We start from the raw sequence: 21,936 nt of genomic DNA on the forward strand, positions 1-21,936 counted from the left end.
GTTATACGATCGCAAAAGCGATGGCAAAAATGCCATCGCTATGCGAATTCGTCGTTAAACGGGGCACTCGTTATACGAGGCACCACTGTATTATACTGTAACTTGCCTAAAAGTTGTTCATCATATTAGAAGCCCAAGTTCTTGTTTATATAAACATATTTTAAAGTTGGAATAGTTACAGCACTTTAAGGCTAATTTCTTGCTGTGAAACACTTGCTAAATGATGCAGAATAAATTATGCATGCCTTTTCGTGAGTCACAACACCATTGTATACAGCCATCTGTACTCTGACTTTATGCAACATTTCATCTATCACATAAACTAAAAATAATTGACACAAAAATGTAGGTTTTTCAAAGAACCATGAAATCTGATTCCTCAGGTGAAAGGAAAGAAGCTGTAATAAATAAATATACACCTATATACAGTGGTGCCTTGCTTTACGATTGCCCTGCATTATGATGAAACCGCATTAAAATGATCTTTTTGCGATCGCAAAACGATGGTCTGAATGCGTTTTTTTCGCTTTGCGATGATCGGTTCCGTGCTTCGGGAACCGATTCTTCGCAAAACGACGATTTTAGAACAGCTGATTTGTGGTTTCAAAATGGCCGCCGGGTAAACAAAATGGTGCCCCGCTGTTTTCTGGGATGGATTCCTCGCTGCACAGGCACCGAAAATGGCCACCCTATGGAGGATCTTCGCTGGACAGTGAGTTTCCAGTCCACTGGAATGCATTGAAGGGGTTTCAATGTGTTTCAATTGACTTTTTATTTTCGCATTACGACGTTTTTGTTCTACAGCGATTTTGCTGGAACAAATTAACGTCGTAATGCGAGGCACCACTGTATTACATTTAAAACGTTGCTTCTCTCAGTTCTGATGCTCAGTCACTCAGTGTGGCAAGTAAGAGTTTCCTCCTCATTTCTTCCTTACAACAACATTGCACTTAGGTTCAACTGACCTGAGAGCTAATGACATGGAACAGTGAGCTTTGTGGTTGAAACAAGATTTGAACAACAGACAAAAACAGATGCTGGTCCTTATCATACTATTTCCTACCATATGCTAATTTAGTTCCCTTCTGGTTCCTATTACAACCTATTGCATGCCCTTTCCATACCAGTCTTATTCTCCATCTACCCGTCTTATGATTAGTTATGTGATGTTGTTATGTCTGCCACATTCATGTGGACATTTTATAGGACTCATCAAGCAAAACCACACTTATGGCCACCAAAGCTTTCCTACCACAGTGTGTCATGTGCCACATGACATATTCACTTCCTTTATACTGCCACTAACTGGGAGGTGTGTGAAGAGTGTTTGATCATTCAGGGTACAATGCTTTTCCAACATGCCACCATGTCACCACAATGTCAGAGAAAGTAAACAGTGAATCAAATATATTGAACATCTCATGAAGACAGTACTCGGCATTGGGATCCTGAGCCACATGCCCTGGGTCATATTTCACACCATGTTACAAATATGTCAGCATAGCATCATGGACATGCCAAGGTGAAAGAATAAGTGTAGGCTTGTAATGAAGATATCGTAAAAACAGCAGACTTGAACTAGTGTAGATTTATGTTGAAAAATAAAAATAGACTTCAAATGTACATGTATGCTCAGATTAAGCAGGAAATAGCACTATTTAGCAGTGGTGCAATGACGGTAATATTCAAACAGCAGAGATGGAGAACAACTGGACAAATCTGAAGTGTGAATAAGGAGCTGTTCAGGGAGCAGTTGTACTCTCGCACAGTTAGTAACACCCACTAGGGACACACTGAGGCATGTGAAACACAACACACCTACCAGAATGTCAAAACAGAACATAACAGGAAACCACATGTACCCAAATACATTGAGTCAGTTCATCAGGTCACTTCTTGCTGGTTAAAAAGCATTGTGAAAAAAATTGTAGTTCAGATTGTTCATTATAAAAGCACAGGCGTACATCATCCGTTTTCCAAAGACAATAATCACAACACTTTGTGAAACTAAAGCATGATAATCCCCTCCCATCTGCTTTCCTGCAGTCTCTTCTCACACTGAAATCACACTGTCACCCAGTAATTCTTAATGTGACAACTCTAGATATGAAATGTGAGCATCATAATAATGGCTATTAGTGTACTACAGCCTTGTTACTATCTTCCAGTTTATGCATTTTAACAATTAAATTTTTAATACAATACCTTATTATAGAGTAGATGAAAGATAGCAGTCAATAATAAAATGCACAGGAAAAATAATATAGGCACACTAAAATAGACAGGGTTTTGTGCTTTTCATTGCCCGGGAATATCTGTCACTGTTTGCAAGTAATGGTTGCATCAGCAGATGCATGTATATCATGAAAGATGAAATAACACGTGTGTGCGCGCACATACATCCCTAATAAAGAAGGATAACAAAAGACGAATGGGACCAGAAAAGGAATACAAAACGAAAGCTTGGCCAATTGTCTGTTTTTGGTGGAGCTGGAAGATTTTGACCTAAAATCTTGAAATAGTGAACAAAATCAGATTGGAACATGGTATCCAGATGTAAACTTTGCATAAGCTGTCAGTAGTAAGGATCAAACACGTATCTCTCATTTTGCAAATGAAATGGTTCCCTATCAATAAATCAGACATTTGTAGCTATTTCAAGCAGTAGCACATCAAGAAAAATAAAGTATGTGAACACTAAATGTCCCATGTTAAAAATGTGAAACAAAAATAATTGGATCCAGATGAGTTAGGACTGTGGGAAGAATACTAATGGATCCACCGTGAAGTCAGGAGCAGAAAATCAGGTTTCCTCAAGTGAATTCATTTTAGCTGACAAAGGTCAGTCAAGAGAGAGGAGGAAATTGGTAATCAATGTTTGCAACTTGTTAAGATAGTTATGCTGTAGATGTCCAGATGTGCACGTGGCACAACTATGACAGAGTTACCTTAACAAGTGGCAAAAAGAACTGATTAGCAATTTCCTCCTTGCACTCTACTGACTCCTCACTTTTCTTTTTTCTTTGGTCTCCTAGGTGCTCTAGCACAGCGGCACCAAGCTTTTAAAAAAACTAAAGAAAGAAATGGAAGGGGAATGGAAGGGGAAAGTGAGCAAACCAAGACACCAGGTTTGGGGCTGAGAGGATTAAGACAACAGCCAGTTTCTCATCTGAAAGGGCCCACTGTCCTACCTGAAGGCCGCTGTAGTCAGGTAAAATAGCTTGAAATAGAAGAGCTACACACCCCTCCACAGAAGGATGAAATTGTATGCATCTGCACAAGCAACTACACCACCTAAGCCTTAGTTGAATTCAGTTCCCATTGCAAGTAGTGGGAGTTAAGTTGTTTGTTCTCACTGACATCAACTACTGTAATTTGGTCTAGATTCAATCAGTTCATAAAATCACGCTGTGATAGACACAGCCTGTATAATGTATGCCTGGTGAACAATGAAGATGTTTTTAAAGTTATAAAACACAAGGAAAACTTGAAGAGAACATTAGATAAGAGCCTCAGGAAGTGTGTGGGCAGCGAACTGCAGCTTGCAGTTGAGATCCAAGCAGAGGTAGAAAGCCTAGAATGAAAGAATGAATGGCTCAATCCATCTAAAGAATTCGACAGGCACTTCTGAGTGAAGAGTAGCCGAAGGGCAAACAACAACAAAAACGGCAACAAAAGAACTACATCATTTTAAGTATCAACTATGTGAGTCAGGCTAGTCTGAGAGACGGTTGCTGTGCTACAGCCTCCCAGTGAGCTTCATGGCTGGGTAAGGATATGATGCTGAAGCTTTCTAGTTCTAAGCCAATACTTAACATGACAACCAAGAAGGGACCTGAAGCCAGAACAAGCTGTGGGGAAATTTATTCAATGAATATCAGGCAAAATCCTGTATATACCTCTTCTCCCACTTGTCCCCTGCTTGAGTTTTCAACTGATATCGTTATGCCTATCAGTCTTCACCAAAACCTCTCACCTCTTCTTCCCTATCTTTTTTTTTTTTTGCTCCTGCCTGTTATCTGCTTTCTGTCTCCTGCAGGAATGTTTACAATAGAACTTAACACCAAACACAGGCCATAAATTACTGGATGTGAGGTGTAATCACACACCCAAGACTCTTAGAGCCAATTAATATTTAGAATTTTTTATTTGTGAATTTGGTATTTTATCCAGTATTTCATTCCCCCTCCATATGTCTTACGAAATGGACTTGTCCAGAAAACCTTACATTAAAATATAATAGTTAGTTCTTAAGGTATCACATGTTTTTGTCTTGTTTTTCCCCCCTTTGGATTTTGCCTGATATGTTTGCACAGACTAACATGGTTACCTCTTCTAAAGCTACAATTATTTAATGAAATGTATTATAATTAGAGATAGGCACAGGCAGAGATAACAAAGGTCCAGCCCCATGGTGCTGGACGGTCCACTCACTGATCTGTCACTGCTGCGGGCTCTGTGATCCCGTCCTATCACTCTGGAGCTTGTGATGGATTAATCATTCCTGGCAGGAGGCGGGACGACAAGCCTCTCTGCCAGGTCGAAGAGTGGCTTGCTGATGGCGAGCTCCGGAGTGATAGAACAGGACTGGGGAGCCCGCAGAAGCTTCAGATGGTGAGTGGACTGTCTGGCATCATGGGACTGGACCCTCATTATCGCCACCCATCTCTAATTATGATGCATGTTTGCGGAGCAGAAACTTAAATCCTGTTTTAAAACCTTATGCATTTACCATTGGAACATAAATGGACAGATGATGCAGATGCTATACTGAAGAACAAGAGAACTTTAGAGGTTTCATCAAACAAAAGAAATGTTTTATATATGTTCTCCCCGGTGGTTTATAATTCAGCTACAGTATATGGAATTGGTAAAAGGGCTATAAAGTGAAAATATCCAAAGGCCAATCTTTTCAAGGTTTTCTCAAAAAAAGTAATTTTAAAAAATTCAAATATATTTCCATTTACTGTGGTCTTCCAGCTTGTCTGTCTAATTCCCTATTTCTTCAGTCATAAACACACTACAAAATCTTGGACTGTCTCCAAATGGAAGGACATTAAATAACAACTTTATAAATCTGTCCATATACAATTAAAAGAGAATAAACGGGGAATTAAGAGTTGAAAGCTCTTTAACTCCTCTGTAAATATGTACTAGCTAAAGATCAGTTAATAAAATATCCTTACTTGAGTGGATTAAGTATGGATTTCCACACTGAATCCAAGGAACAGCATTTTAATTACCAACCAATGGATATAATGAGACCCCAGTACTGCCAGTGCCCTATGGAGCTGAGTGGGAAGTCCTCTGAAGCAACACAATTTTTTCATACATTGGGTTGCAGGCTAAATTTCCACTATCTGTTGAGCTAGGTGCACAAGTGATAATCTAAGTTTGCCATGAGAGGTTTTCAAAAGTTTTGTCAGACAATAAACTCCCTATAACTTAATACAATTCCTTCCCCACTTCTCAGGAGAATGGAGATTTTCCAAGAAGATTCTACCGTATTTGCCAGCATACAAGATGACTTTTTGGCCCTGAAAAACATGCCAAGTGAGGGGGGGTCGTCTTGTACCCTCCCTCTCTCCCAGCAAAGTCACTTACCTGGCAGTAAGACCAAGTAGAGCCCTGCTCCTAGCCTGGGAACAGCCTGACTCTAGCACTGAACAGCTGACTGTCGGGAACAGCAGAGAGGAGGCAGCCATTTTGAGATGCGACCACATGGCTGCTGCCTCTCAAAATGGCTGCCGCCTCTCCCCAAAACGGCTGCCGCCTCTCTGCTGCTTCCCCACAGTCTGTTGTTCGACGCTGATGCTGTCCTTCTTCCAGGAAACCCTTGCTCTCTCCCAGCAAAAGGAACCAGAATCACGCATGTGGAAGAGGGGGTGGTCTTATATAGCAAGTATATAACAAACTCTACATTTTGAGTGGAAATGTTGGGCGGTGGGTTGTCTTATATCCCCACTCGCCTTATACACTGGCAAATACGGTAAGTTTGGTTGTTACTATTTATAAAAAGAAGTACAGTACAGTACTCCTTTATGCAACACGAAACTAAGTCTGAAATCCTATGTATGCTATTTGGGAATAAACACTATGGAAAACAGTGGAATTTCCTTTCACATAACCATGCATGGGGTTGCATTTTGTGTTAACAATGCATGGGAATAATTTCTATGTCATCCTTCCCCGGCTGCAAAAAAAAATCCTCCTCCATGCTAGGAGTCCTTCTAGGACTGCAAGGAGTGATAAGCAGCAACAAATCAAGAGACAAGGAATGAGGAAGGTTTTTATACATGATGAAGTGGCAGTCACCATCTTTAATCTTTCCCCCCCAGTGGTGTTTACAAAGGTTAAATAAAAAGCCAGTCATGGCATCAGCCACACTAAGGCACTTGCCTCTGGCTGCAAAATACTAGGAGTGGTTGTTCGCTATCTCTGCTACTGCCGTGCCAGGAGTGCTCCTTCTGCTTCAGGCAACTGCCACTGTAAGCAGGTTTCCAACATTGCCATACCAAACACCCCTGGAGAGAAAGGCATGAAAACCCTCACTCCACCGGAAGCAGTGGCCTTTCTTACACACTTCTGCCAGAGATGGAAGGCGGGGCAGTGCGATGCAGCAATGGGCATGAGTTAAAGCCTCCTGTTTCAATCTTTTTGAAACAATAGGCCTAAAGGGTACTCTTGGGCGCACGTTGTGACTTCTCTTGGCATCTTTCCATCTCCCTTGGCTCCGAGAGGACTCTACAGCGGCAAGCATTTTTTAAAAAAAATGGAAACAGTCTGCCCTAATTTGAACAAGTTGCTTCAGTGCACCATCTCTCCCCTTTTCTGGCAGCAGCATGAAGAACCGTGAGGAAGTACCCCCAGCAAGGCAATAATAGTCATGATGGGATGTGGTGGCAGCAACAGTGATGGAGGAAATGGCACTCTGCTTCCCAGTTGAAGAGAAACGAGAGGACCCTATTGAAGAGCAACCGAACTTGTGTAGTGCAGAGGTGAAAGTGCTGGACTAGGACTCGGGAGATGCAGGTTCTTTACCCCATGAAATTTACTGGGTTCCTTTGGACCCCTCGCTCTATCCTAGCCTGAGCTATCTTACAGTTTTGTTGTAATGACAAAGTGGGGAGAAGGGAAGCCATGCCTGCCACTCAAAGGTCAAGAGAGGACAGGTGGAATATAAAAACAACTAATTAATGTAGCTAATAAATATATTCTTAAAATGATACCTAAGTGCAATTTCCCCAGACCATGATCTTGTAAAGTCCAGTTGATGGAATAAAACAAGGTCTCATTGTAAATATTTTGTCTTGGAGGTCTGATGTTCACATGGCAATTTTCAACATATGAAGGGCTTTACACCTGGGCTAACTCTCTTATTAGCAACTGTTCATTTATATGTATTCTCAAAGGCTTCCGACTCCTGTTCTCTGAAGATGCCGGCCACAGAGACTGGCAAAATGTTAGGAAGAAAAACCTTAAGAACACGGCCAAACAGCCTGGAAAACCCACAACAATCATGTTCATTTATAGGTTAAAAACTGGATATGAATGCCTTGGCTGGCACAGGCTTAAAAAAAATCATCAGGCTATACGGAGGATGTAGACAGATGAACTACATCTGTGTTTTTAGGGTAAACCGCCCATCACCGTTAATGCTATCCTGCTTAATCGCTGCAGAAGTGATGCACAGCGAATCTGTGACATCTGCTAAAGGCCAGCACAGCCTCAAGGCTCAAACATTATCAACATAGTTATTTAGGCTAAAATGAATGTAGTAATTTTGGGGAGAGGGAGAGTAAGAGTGACATGCATTTTCTTTCACAAAAATTGAAATCAATTTTTTTAAAAACCTGCTCTTAATGTTTGGTCTAACGTGCAAATGCTTTGTACGTAAGTATATTCATTGCTGATCATTCATGTATTTGAATGTTTTATGAAAATCGCTGTTATTTCAGTATCACACAGAATCCCTTAAATGAGAACAGCATAAATGTAAGAAATGGATGTGTCCCAGGAACTTAAGGTGATGCCTTACTTTAACTATTGGTCTATCTAGCATAGTAACTTCTACACTACAGTCAACCCTCGACTTACAAACGGCTCGAGTTACAAACATTTCGACTTACAAACCACTCTGACAGAAAAATATTGACTCGACTTGCACACTTAGATTCGAGTTACAAACCAAAAAAAACGTGTTTGAGGTGGGGAAAGCATGAAGTTTGCACTTTCAGTTAACCGTTGGCCAGTGAAGAGGGTGCTTATCTGCTTCCTCGCTCTTCCCAGTGTTTTGAGAGTGGATTTGGAGACAGTCTTCAGACTGCCTGGTACTGCCTGGTACTGCTGGTATTGCCTGGTACAGTGTGGTACGGACTGTATTTTTATTTTTTGGCGCTTTTTTAATTTTTGATTTTTGGATTTTTAAAAGGTGTTCCCTCCCTCCTTTGCTGCCCCCCTTTCCCCAAAAGGTGCTTGTATTGGCTTGTCTTGATTTAAAAGGTGCTTTTCAAGGTGATCTGTTGTCTGAAAGGTGCTTGGTTTTTTCCAGAAGGTACTTGTCTTGGCTGAAAATGTGCTTTTCAGGGTGTTCTGTTGAAAAGGTGTCTGTTCCCTCCTTCTCTCCCTCATTTCTTTCCTTTTTTTTTTTTAACCTAAGTCATCTTAGGTTAAAAGAAAAAAAGAAAGAAATTCTGCCCCTAGTGGTAGGAACGGATTAACCGGCTTTGCCTTAGTTCCTATGGGAAATGCCCCTCAACCTAAGAACCAAAAACAGCCGGAACAGATTAATTGATTTTCAGTGCATTCCTATGGGAAATGCTGATTCGACTTACAAACTTTTCGACTTACAAACTGCCTTCCAATACGGATTAAGTTTGTAAGTTGAGACCCCACTGTAATAGGGAGCACCACCATAATATGCAGGAAGAAAAATTCTTTTTCTTCCTGCTAAGCCAGGAGTTGGAAGTTGTGACCTTCTGGACATAAAACATGTGCCGTAATACTGAGCCACAGCTTCTCCCAAGAGTACTATGTGTTGGAATGCAGAAAAGAAAGAAAGTAATTATAACAAGTGGTGAACTCTGATGTTGCGGATAGAGTGTTAGCAGTTCTGGGTTCAAATCACCATTCAAACATGAAAACTCACTGGGGGGGAGGGGAAGGCTGACAGCAATATTAAACCATGCCTGAACATTTCATATTCCTCATGTCATTCCTACTCTCCTACTGCAATTAGCAGAAGTCAGACATAATTGGATGGCCACATAACACGCAGCTATAACAGAGGCCTAGACAATGTGCTAAACTCAAAGCTGGTGGAAGTTACTGCGGCATTTCTTTCATTGCAATTCACCCAGGCACGGGCTCAGGCTTCAGAAATGTGACTTTGGTCATCATGGCTTCCCTTTCCAAACTGTATCAGCAAAGTGTCTACATGCTCAGTGGATATGCCAAGTGGTTAAACAAGATGAATAAAGGATGATTCCACAGCAGATAGCATTCTAGTCGTGCTTTACAACAGTCTGAGAAACACGTGAGTCTTCCCAAAACACTGGAACAGGCAGAATCTATGCTGATTTACATATAATGTGCACAAGTCACTGCTTCATAATGATCCCTGGCAGAAAGCAAGCTCATTTGGCTTAAGGGCATCCTTCTTTGTCATGTCAGTGGGCATACCCAGCAGGATGAGACAAAGGGGAATTAAAGAACATAATAGGGGGAAAGGAGTTAACTTGTACAGGCAGAGCAACAATGGTTAAGGGGAACACAGGCAAGGGGGAGGGATTAGGAAAGCACAGCGTCCCAGCCCATTCTTTCTCCCTAAAGCACAATTAGGAGCAAGTTCAGCCTTCCTACCATTAGGCAGAGTAAGGTGCCTGGCGGTCATGAAAAGCAGCAAATCGTTAGCTATTCATTTTGTTGTTATTGTATTTTTCACACAAGGGATGGAAGAGGTGCTTATGGGATTGTCTGCCTCACATGCCAAAAGAATTTGGCAGGCTTTCACTACTAAGCACCTTGGCTTGAGTAAGTGAGGAGTGCTATGTGCTGCTCCACCTGACGGAAAAATGTTTCAGACTGAGCCTAGATAAGCAACCACAAATACCCTCTGTTTGTGTATGTGCACTTGTGCACGCATGGACACACACACAGAAACAGACACAGACACACACACAGACACAGGGTGTGTGTGATTCACCAGATCCCCACAAATGTTTTGGATTAAAATTCCCATTGCCCCCAAATAGTGTGGCAATTACCAGACACTATGAGAATTCTGGGCTGTGTAGTCTAATTCATATGAAGGATACCAGGCTGGAAACGGCTGATCCTATGGGTATGCATGTTCCTATGTGTATCTCGTTACAGTTTACCCTGGAAGGTTCTTGACCTTATTAGATCAGTTCTTTGTACTTGCCTTGCTAGCTTGTCCTTCCTGGGCTCCACAAACTCTCACACCTACTCTAAATAGTGAAGGAACTATTGAGCCACTGTAGTCTAGGCCATTCACAGAAGAAAAAAAGAGTGCCCAAATCCGCTGAAGTTCAAAGAAAAGAACAGAAAGGCCCTCCACAGGAAAAGGAAGCTGTCCTGGACTCTCATGCACAGGTTTTGTTCTGACAGTTCCAGCAAATTCCACATATGGAGGCGGGGGGGGGGAGGGAAGAGAAAAGAAAAGTGGGTTGCTTGAGAGTTTCAGTTATTTTAGAGAGCTCACTAGTTAAGAATTCAGGATATCGATGGTGCTCAGACATTTTCTGATTCTGACAATGCTTCATAAACCTACCTAAAACAAACAGCGCAAAAAGTGTATGGACACAAGCCTTACTGTAATGAATGGCAGCTGCCCAACAGAACAGCTGTGTTCTTGCACACTTCCTGTCTAGTTCAAGCAAAGTTCCCAGGGAACTGAACTGAGCTTTCAAATGCAAGGATTCCATAAATACAGAACTGAGCTTTATCCTCAGCTCATTTGATTGGATTTCTCTAGCAAAAACAACATCAACAAAAAAAAGAAGCTGTTGCGTTGAGGAAGACAATCGTGCTTCTTCCCTCTGCAGTTCAGGTAAATAAAATGCTGATTTACAAATTGAGCTGCACCCACTTAGCTCCGCAGAACTGATATCAGAGAAGACATTCTGTTGGGGAGCTGACAGCTCTGCCTAGGAAGAGTCTCAGTCATCTTCACCTATAGCAAAGGGTTAGGTAAAAATGGGTAGAAATTAATGCTGAAATTATATAGGACTAACTTAAAATATGTCCCTCTGACAAAGGAAATATACTCTGTCTTCCTCGTTACATTTTCAGAAACAGCTGTGTTTCCACTCTTAAGCCATAACAGGAGAAATACTGTACAGTCCTGATACTACTTGAAAACAACCCTGTGCCATTTACTGGGGCCCCTCTGAGTGGATTTTACAGCACACTTGAGAAAAAGAGTCAATAGAGACACCTCTGATTTGAGAAGAAGAGTGGGGAACGTGTGACGCTCCAGATGTTGGTGAACTGCAGTTCCTATTAGCCCCAGTAAGCAAAATCTATCAATACAGTATCTGCAAAACTACACTTTCCTCACTTCTGCCTCGAACACGGTTATGGACCAAATTGGACACTGCTTTCATGATATATGAGTGCCTGCACATCATGTTCCTGATAGCATGTAATGTAACTGTGGAAAAGCTGGCCCATGCAACAGGAGCATATAATGTGTTTCCTGCCCATTGCAGCATTCCCCTAATTTCCAGTTTGTGGGCTCTTATTATGAGACCTACATCACTTGAACTTATTAAACAAGTGCAACATGAGCACATGCTGCAGAAATCCACAGCAACAGAACTTATCACTAAGGGCCTCAGTTACAACAATTGGGCCCTCTAATCAACTCTTAGAATAAACAAAAAGTAACTAAATATGACTGAAATTTATCTGGCATTTTACTCGTAACCCACTCTCCCCTAGTTGCCAATTGTCACATACAGCACTGATGGTACCTGTCTGTCATGGGTTTGGAGGGAAAGTTCCATCCTATGGGGAGTGGAAGGCGGGACATCAGGGGGGAGGAGCTGTACTGTATATATATTTGGGGGAAGTCCATCGTAGGGAAGCTGACGTGGAGAAGTGGAGTTGGAGTCTGTGGGTCAGACTGGGTACAACTGTTCGTCAGACAGTACATACCTGATAGGTTCAGGTTTCTATCTAGGTAGCCAGAACTGATAGGTTCAGGGTCTGTGCGTTACCTTAAAGTGTTCCGTGAGAACCAATCTGTTGTATGTGTATGATTGGGACTACACCAAGTTCCAGTATCCTATTTACCTGATCCTTTTATTTACCCTGTTTGTTTTTTCAATAAACCTTGTTCTTTTGTTTATTAAAATCCATTCCTGGTCTGGGTGACTTGGTAGAGCGAATGGTTGGTGGCAGCCTAACTACAGGGTGGGATACTCCAGCAGGTCTGGGGTCGCTACATTTATTGGTGTCCAGCGGGTGGGATACGACGGGTCCAGTTGCCCAGTGGTCCAGCAAAGCCTTGGCTAGTGTGCCCAGAGCAAGGGGGGTCTAGTCAGGGAAAATCTGAGGGCGCGTAGGTAATCTTCTAGGCTTACCTCACGGGGAGGTAGGCTAGTGGAAGAACGTGCAAACTCAGATTGGGGGACTAGATTAGGGAGCTCTGAGGCAACCCGTTTTGGCGGGAAAGGGCTGAGGCAAAGCTGCGTGAAGTAACAGTGATCTAGCCTGTCTGCTGAGAGGCCTAGCAGAGGGGGTGGATTCTGCCTAGCAACAGTTGCAAGTTGGTGCTGGAGGGACAGCAGCAGTCTATAGAAGGCTGTTTCTGAGGCAAAAGGAAAAAAGTCGTCGTTTTATTTTGAGGCGTGACTTTTGAAGGCAGCCTGTTCTGGGGGGATTATGCCCTTGACTCGAAGCCAAATGGCAGAAATGGGGGAAGTGAGAGAACCACAGGGAGACCAAGGTTCTGAGGAGGAATTTGGCTCAGTGCAGGATGAGAGCACGGGAGAACTGACCTCAGAACTCAGAAAAATGCTCCTACCCAACAGCATGAACTGAGGGTGAGGGAAAGGGAGGAAAGGGAAAGGGAGAAACAAAGACAATTTGAAATGGAAAGGGAAGAGAAACAGAGACAGTTGGAGTTAGAAAGAATGGCGTTTGAGCTGAAGAAGCTGGAAATAATGAGTAGAAATAGGAATAACAATAATAATGAGGGGAACCCAGGGAATGGGGAAGGCAGCTTGTCTAAAACTGACTTGAAGAAATTCCCTGTGTACAACAAGGGAGATTGCCCTGAGGTGTTCTTTTCCCTCGTGGAAAGAGCGTTTGTGGACTTCTCAGTAAGGGAAACTGAGAAGATGACCATTATGCGATCTTTAATCAGTGGCAGCCTGGCAGAAGTCTATGCAGAGATGCCAGTGGAACTGCTGAAAGACTTCGCTGAGTTTAAAAAACTGGTGTTTGCCCGGCATGGGATAAATGCTGAACAGCTGAGGCAAAAATTCAGGTCACTCACAAAAAAACCAGAGCAGACTTTTACCCAAGTGGGGGCCCAACTGGTGAGGTTGCTAGAGAAATGGCTGTCTCAGGAGGGGACAGAGACCTTCCAGTAGCTCAAAGACCTGATAGCGCTGGAACAATTTTATTCAGTCCTGCATGGGGAACTAAAGTTCCATGTGAGAAAGAGGAAACCTAAAACTGTGACAGAAGCGGCAGAGATCGCAGATTTTATTTCCCAAATAAGGAAGTCCATAGGTGCTGAGGGGAAAACTGTGGGTAAGCCCAAAGAAACCTACAGCAGGTACTCTCAGGGACCAGGGAAAAACCAGCAAGGGGGAGGGGCCCATGTTGAAGGGAAGCCCTCTGACATGAAACCACCAAGACCTCAGATTTTGGAGGGAAAACCAAAAACAGATGAGAAAGACTTCAAGTACAGCAGAAAATTTTATTTCTGTCAAGGAAAGGGCCATCTAATCTCAGAGTGTGAGAAATTAAAGCAGCTAAAGGGAAATTTGCCTCATGATTTGAGTGGAACCAAGCCAAAAGCTGTGTTGTGTGTCCAGACAGAGCAAAGCTCCTTGCCACTGAGGGAGCCTGTTGCCATGGCGACTCACTCTGGACCAGTTACATCTGCTGATCAGGCTGGGGAAAATGGTCCTCTTGTGGAGGTCAAGCGCTGCTTACTAGTTAGGACAGATTCACAATTGTTTGAGACCGCTGGGGTGGACGTAGGAATACTTGACCATCAGTATAGGGGGCTAAGGGATACTGGTTCCCAGGTGACCCTGTGCCATCCAGACATTATTCCTAGGAAGCATATAATCCCAAATGAGAGCCTGAAGGTGGCAGGGATTGAGGGGCAGGTGATCTCACTGCCAGTAGCTGAGGTACCTGTGAGCTTTCAAGGCTGGAGGGGAGTTTGGCGTCTAGCGATTTCATCGACTGCCAGCAGCCGTGCTCGTGGGAAATGACCTGGCTGAACATGTGAAACGGGTGCTAGTGATTACACGCTCACAAGCTACCACGGGGACAGGTCAGGGGGGTACTGAAGAGCCCGAGGCTGAAGCAGATGAGGGTAGTCCCGAAGCTGTGGCAGAAACCTTAACCACAGACAGCAAATTTGGCCAAGAGCAAAAGGCAGACGCCACTCTCCGAAAGTGTTTTGAACAGGTGACAGACACCCAGTTAACACCTGAAAACCCAGTGAGATTTCACGGGAAAAAGGGAATTTTATATAGAGAGACCCTGATGAATATCTCAAAAGGGGGAGATGGGATCAGAAGTCAGCTAGTGGTACCTGAAAAGTATCGCCCCATGATCTTACAAAGGGGGCACTCTGACATGTTTGCTGCGCACTTGGGGGTGAACAAAACACAGCAGAGAATCACACAAAATTTTTACTGGCCTGAAATAGGGAAGCAGATCAAGGAGTTCTGTAGACAATGTGATGTGTGTCAGAGGCAGGGGAATAACCGTGACAGGACCAAAGCGAAGTTGTGCCCTTTGCCTGTGATTGACACCCCGTTCAAATGTATAGGAGTGGATATTGTGGGACCTTTGCCCAAGGCCACAAAGAGGGGGAACCGGTTCATTCTCACCATTGTGGACCATGCCACGAGGTACCCCGAAGCCATTCCCTTGACTAACATCGAAACTAACACAGTGGCAGATGCCTTGGTGGGGTATATGTCCAGGATGGGATTTGCCTCAGAAATAATCACAGATTTGAGCACCTCGTTTACATCAAAGCTCATGAAACGGTTATGGCAAATCTGTGGAATTAAACACAAGGAAACCACTGCCTATCACCCCGAAAGTAATGGGTTAACGGAGAAGTTCAATGGGACTCTGATGCGCATGATTAGGGCTTACTTGGCAGAGAATCCAAACAATTGGGACCAGAAGCTGCAATCCCTTTTGTTTGCTTACCGATCAGTGCCCCAAGCCAGTACCGGGTTCAGTCCGTTTGAACTTTTGTTTGGGAGAAAAGTAAAAGGTCCACTTGATTTAATCAAACAGAATTGGGAGCAGATCACCCAGGATGACCCACAAGATGTTGTGACGTATATAGACACTTTAATGAATGACCTGAAGAGAAACCTAGAGCTAGCAGCAGAAAACCTGCAAGCTCAGAAGGTCAGACAGAAAACCTGGTATGACCAGAAAGCCAGGGAGAGGCACTTTAACCCAGGGGAGGAAGTGCTTTGGCTTAGGCCCTGCAAAGAGAACAAACTGCAGCTCAAATGGGCAGGACCATACAGGGTCATTTCCAAGATGTCGGACCTGAACTACCTTATAGAACAGGAGGAACACCAAGCATGGAGGGTGGTACATGTGAATGCCCTGAAACCCTACTACAGAGGGGAACAGAGGGTTTTATTTGCCATAAAAGCAGCTGAGAGTGAGGAAGCTGAATTGCCCTTCTGGGGGGGTAGAGGGGAAGTGAAATACAACCCAGATGAGGTGAAGATCAGTCCTGCACTCACCCAAGACCAGCAGCAAGAACTAAAAGTGCTGCTCACCAAATATCATAAGGTTTTTTCAAATAAGCCGGGGATAGTGAAGGGAGTGATGCATCGGATCCACACAGGGGATGCACCCCCGCAAGCAGTATCCCCATACCGAGTGACGGGACCCTATAGGGACAAGGTGCGGAAGGAGCTGGACGAGATGCTTAGGGAGAACATAATCGTCCCCTCTTCTAGTCCATGGTCCTCTCCGATAGTCCTGGTGGACAAGCCTGATGGGAGCATTAGATTTTGTGTAGATTACCGGAAATTAAACCGTGTAACCACTCCTGATGCCTACCCAATGCCCAGGCTAGACAACCTGATTGAAACCATAGGGGGTTGTCGGTTCATTTCATCATTGGACCTAGTAAAGGGTTACTGGCAATTAAGGATTGATCCCCGGGATCAGGAAAAGACCGCATTTTGCAGCCCTTTCGGTCTATATGAGTTTAGAGTCCTTAGTTTTGGTCTCAGAAATGCACCAGGCACATTCCAAAGGCTGATGGACCAGACCTTAGCAGGGCTCAGTGACTTTACTGTGGCCTACATTGATGATATAGGGATCTTCAGCAATACCTGGGAAGATCACCTGAAACACCTGGAGATAGTGCTGCAGAGGTTAAGTGCAGCAGGGCTAACAGTAAAGGCAAGCAAGTGTCAGCTGGGTAGCCCAGAAATAAAATACTTGGGTCACATAGTAGGGGGAGGAGTGATCAAACCCCTAGAGGCCAAGATAGAAGCCGTTCGTGATTGGCCCAGACCCAACACCAAGAAAAAAGTCAAATCATTTCTTGGGTTGGTGGGCTACTACAGAAAGTTCATCCCGAGGTTTAGCGAGATAGCGACTCCGCTGACCGATCTGACGCGGAAGAAGACTGATGACCGCATCCCGTGGACCAGCGACTGTGAGGAGGCGTTCCAGAGGTTGAAGGAGGCGCTCATCCATTATCCAGTGCTGCGTGCTCCCGACTTCGACCGGGAGTTCATCATCTACACCGATGCGTCTAACAGCGGGGTAGGAGCAGTTCTTTGCCAGGAGGATGAAAATGGTGACCAGCATCCAGTGTCCTACCTGAGTAGGAAACTCCAGAAAGGTGAGAGACATTTGGCAACCGTGGAAAAGGAGTGCCTGGCCATAGTATACGCGATTCAGAAGGCCAAACCCTACATCTGGGGAAGACATTTTGTTCTGTGCACTGACCACTCACCACTGCAGTGGTTAAAGACAATGAAAACCCATAATAGTAAACTTATGAGGTGGGCTTTAAACCTGCAAGATTTTGACTTTGAAGTGAAGGTGGTCAGAGGGGCAATGAACTGTGTTGCTGATGCCTTGTCAAGAAGACCCGACGAGTGAAGACGGCGAAGAAACCATGGACTGTGTATATTTTGGTGACCAAAAGTTAAATGTACCTGTTTATTGAACAAGCTTGGTTTGTATTAATAAAGGTAACTTAATGTATTGCAAATATTAATGTTTAAATGCATAAGTGATATGTTTGACCTAGAGTGAGTAAGTATGGGTTATGGGATTGTATTATAATGTATAACTGTTTATGTGTTTTGATCCTGGTTGTTTTGTTGGAGAAAAGCACTTTAGCTTTTCCCCTGCAAAACAACTTATAAAGGGGGAAGGTGTCACATACAGCACTGATGGTACCTGTCTGTCATGGGTTTGGAGGGAAAGTTCCATCCTATGGGGAGTGGAAGGCGGGACATCAGGGGGGAGGAGCTGTACTGTATATATATATTTGGGGGAAGTCCATCGTAGGGAAGCTGACGTGGAGAAGTGGAGTTGGAGTCTGTGGGTCAGACTGGGTACAACTGTTCGTCAGACAGTACATACCTGATAGGTTCAGGTTTCTATCTAGGTAGCCAGAACTGATAGGTTCAGGGTCTGTGCGTTACCTTAAAGTGTTCCGTGAGAACCAATCTGTTGTATGTGTATGATTGGGACTACACCAAGTTCCAGTATCCTATTTACCTGATCCTTTTATTTACCCTGTTTGTTTTTTCAATAAACCTTGTTCTTTTGTTTATTAAAATCCATTCCTGGTCTGGGTGACTTGGTAGAGCGAATGGTTGGTGGCAGCCTAACTACAGGGTGGGATACTCCAGTAGGTCTGGGGTCGCTACACCAATATAATCATAGGTTATGAAAACTATACAGGTTGCTAAGATTAGAGAGAGAGAAATAGTGCTTAAGATAAATGTAGCATTACTCTTTCATTTGTAAAGGAGTGTACTGGAACGGAAGTTTCTCAATAAATGATTCTTTGACCTAATGGATTAATAGCAACTTCAAGCATTTTTCTTAAAAACAGTAGCTACCAACTAGAATTACAACTTTTGAAATATATCCAGAAGTCTCACTAGCCTCCACAAAATCTAACCAACCCCCTTTGCTGACACAGATGTATATTAATCTATCTGTGACACATGGAAAGCTCTAGTTGTAAAAACTACCTTGTCAGGTCACTTGACTGACAAATCTTACTCATCACAGATCACCAAGTCTCAGCTTTTACTACAGTCAGTGGTAGAAACATCCACTCAACTAATTCATACAGGCGATTTCTTATAGTATTGGAAGGAAAAATAAGAAAATGGCTTTAAGGTTCAAACAATAAGCAACAGTACCAATGGTTCCTTACATACAGAAATTATCACTTATTTTAAAATAAATATTACATGTCCACATGGTAGATACTTCATTGAAGAAGTCTTCAAACAATTTCAAATACAAATATAATAAACACAAACTAATAACAAAGACAGCTCACGAAGGGATAAAATTATAAAATATTAAAATTATGTGTACAATTTAGTTGGTCAATTAATAATAGTAAAATAAACTTCTAATATTTTGCTAGGAATAAAAGTATTACGTGGGTCATTTAAATACACAGTCTTCTTTTTCCCTGAGAACAGCTGCTTGAACTGCAAAGAGGGCAACTCTCTGTGTCACAAAGTGATTGGGCCCTTGTGAAAAGAAGTTCCGCTTGTTCTCAACCTCCTGCTCTCTCATGCTGCGAAGGAAAGGGGCTAAATAGTATTCTCTATTGCTGGAGTATAGCTGGCAATACAGTTAATTGTGGACAAGATCTTCCACTTCGGCTGCCCTATATATGCAAAAGTCTGTCTTGTACTGGAATGCCCTGAAATCTTCCTTGTTGCAGAATCATATCCATTCACTCATAACAATGACAAGCAAATGCTGTGCATAAATCTTTTTTCATTGGGAAATGCCGACCATTTCATAGATCTTACAGATGACAAGTTGGCTATATCCAGCCATGCTCTGATATCTTTGTTTGAAAGTATTTCACATATCGAAATTGAACATACCGGCAGTCTCAACATTAAAACCATAATTTGAACACAATTTTGAAAAACATAAAGAACCAGACTTTTATGATGTTTTAATCATCTGTTCATTTAAATATACCTTGGGAGACCTGATCACTCATTTGAGCTAATTTATTTCTATAATTAAATATCCTGAGAAGGCAGAGATCCGACACAGAAGCCATTCCAAACTCAGCTCTAATCACTGGACTCGGGAGGCTCTTGACACTTCCAAAATTTAGAATTGATTTTGACTGTAGTGTTTATTAGACTAATTGGCCTATAGTTTCTAGGGGCTTTTAGGTCTCCTTGTTTAAATGATGGAACAACTATGCTGAGCTTCCAGCTGCTTCGAATGCACCTAATATTACTTATGTGCAAAAACAAATCTGCCAGTAAGGCAGCCCACCAATCTACTGTGTTTTTAAAACATTCAGATGGCATGAAATCCTCTTTTATTAATATTTATTACTATTTATTTCATTTTTATACTGCCCATCTAACCAAGGACACTCTGGATGGGTTTCAGCATATATAGTATTATATTTATATTATATTTATTTTATTTATATCCCGCTTATCTAGTCGATAGACCACTCTAGGCGGCTTACAGCAAGGGGTACAACAATAAATACAACAGAATTACATAAAGGAAAACTTTCAACAATTGATTTAAACACTAGGAAAGAAAAGAGAAGGGGAATCAGTATCATTTAAAATGACAAAAAAATATATAAATAATACAATACAAATAAACAATAAACTCTACTGGGACTTTGCTATTCTTTAATGCATGTATAAGAGGTGCACATTCTTGCATGGTGTTAAGAGGCTATTTAGGAAGATACCATATTTTTCGCTCCATAAGACGCACCTTTCCATAAGACGCACCAATTTTTTAGGAGAAGAAAACAGGAAAATATAATCTGTTTTCTTCGCTCCATAAGATGCACAGACTTTCCACCCCCCTGTTTTGTGGGGAAAAAGTGCGTCTTATGGTGCAAAAAATACGGTAAGTTATGTTCCAAATAATTTTTTCCATGTATGATGTACTATCTGCTTTTATCTGCCCCCTAAATAAATCAGAATAAAAACCTTCCCAAGCTGAGGAGATACAAGTGTCACAAAAATATGCTAACATTCACTTAATTTTTCAGTAACTATCAAAGTTCTGCTGAGTTCTTGCTTGTCACCTCCAATTCCAAATCTGCCCAGCTTTTAGCAGCATAACTGGCTTTTTAAAAAAGTTGTAACTAATTTTTTTGTATTCCCTTCTAATAATGAGCATGGATCAATCTTCCCCCTAAGCTGCGTGCACGTGCACAGAGCTCCATCAGGACTGCACAGTGTCAGCTGGTGTTCTCGCTCATTTAGTTACGGTTCCAGCTTAAGTCCCAACCCCGCGTGCACATACAGGATGAGGCTCCTGCGCAACAACGCTGGAAATTAGAGGGAATGTTGGCATGGATGTATAAGCTCTGTTGTCTGATGAGTTATTAATTTTTTTCATTTGTTTCCACAAATGTTTCTTCAGTCTGCAACATTCAGCATCAGACCAAGAGCCATTTGCTAACCTCAGATAATAATAAAGGTTTAACTTTGGAACAAATAGCCTGATATGCACCCAAGACATTTAAATCTACTTTTGTGCACTATATCCAGATGTTCTGTCATCTGCTCATCTACCTATGTTGCTTTTCTTAAGTCAGATTCTAGAGTTGTGTAGATATACTGTCGGTTGATGATCACTGTCTTCTCTGACGTTTGCTGAGATGCCAGAAAAAATATGGCTTTTACAGTATGTCTTGGCATACAAGTATAGTCAATAATGCTACCTGCATTACAAGGACAATCTGTAGCCATTTAGGGCCAAGAATCTGCAATCCAAATGTAAACAACAGTCCCAGCAGTTTTTACCCAGCTTAGTTTATTTTGTTATCATTAGACAGCCAGCAGAACATCTCTTCAAGTTCATTCTGAAGTTCTGATAGCTCTGCAAATTTTATGGCAGATAATCCAATTTGGGCATTAAAATCACCCATCATAACAATTAAAGCATTTGGGAACCCTATAGCAAACCCTCCATCAATAGTTGCAGAGGTGAGCAGATATCAGCAGAGTAATACTGAAAATTTTCTAGAGGAATATAAATATTAACCAAAATTAGGGCTGAAGTTAAAGCATGAAATGTAACTACTAAACCATTTTGAGGTGTTAATATTTGTCACTAACTCTCTTCCCCATTCTAAACCTTCTTTAGCCACAGTTAGTAAATCTCCTATCGCTGTTCCATTATCTTTAATATTCTAAGCTGGATCAAACCATGTTTTATACCCCAACAATACCTTATTGCCTTTAGTTGCAAGACATGTTTCTTGGAGGGCAATAAATCAAAATTAGATAAAGATTCAATTAAATTACCCCCATGACAGAAAGCATTCCGACCAGTCATATTCCAGGATACCATTTTAACCATCAGTCAGCCACACTAGACGCTGTTCCAAGTCCTCCATACAGAGCACATTACCATAGTCTTTCAAGACTGAAGGATGCCTAACTACAGTAATTT

At 42.3% G+C, this 21,936-nt stretch overlaps 1 protein-coding gene across 10 annotated transcripts in view; it reads right to left on the reverse strand.

Annotated features, from left to right (window-relative positions):
• The window catches only part of RASA3 (RAS p21 protein activator 3), a 189,435-nt gene that overhangs the window by 74,672 nt on the left and 92,827 nt on the right, over positions 1–21,936 (reverse strand). The window lies entirely within an intron of this gene.

The sequence above is a fragment of the Pogona vitticeps genome, chromosome 3 (genome assembly GCF_051106095.1).
Source record: "Pogona vitticeps strain Pit_001003342236 chromosome 3, PviZW2.1, whole genome shotgun sequence".
NCBI classification, from domain to species: domain Eukaryota; kingdom Metazoa; phylum Chordata; class Lepidosauria; order Squamata; family Agamidae; genus Pogona; species Pogona vitticeps.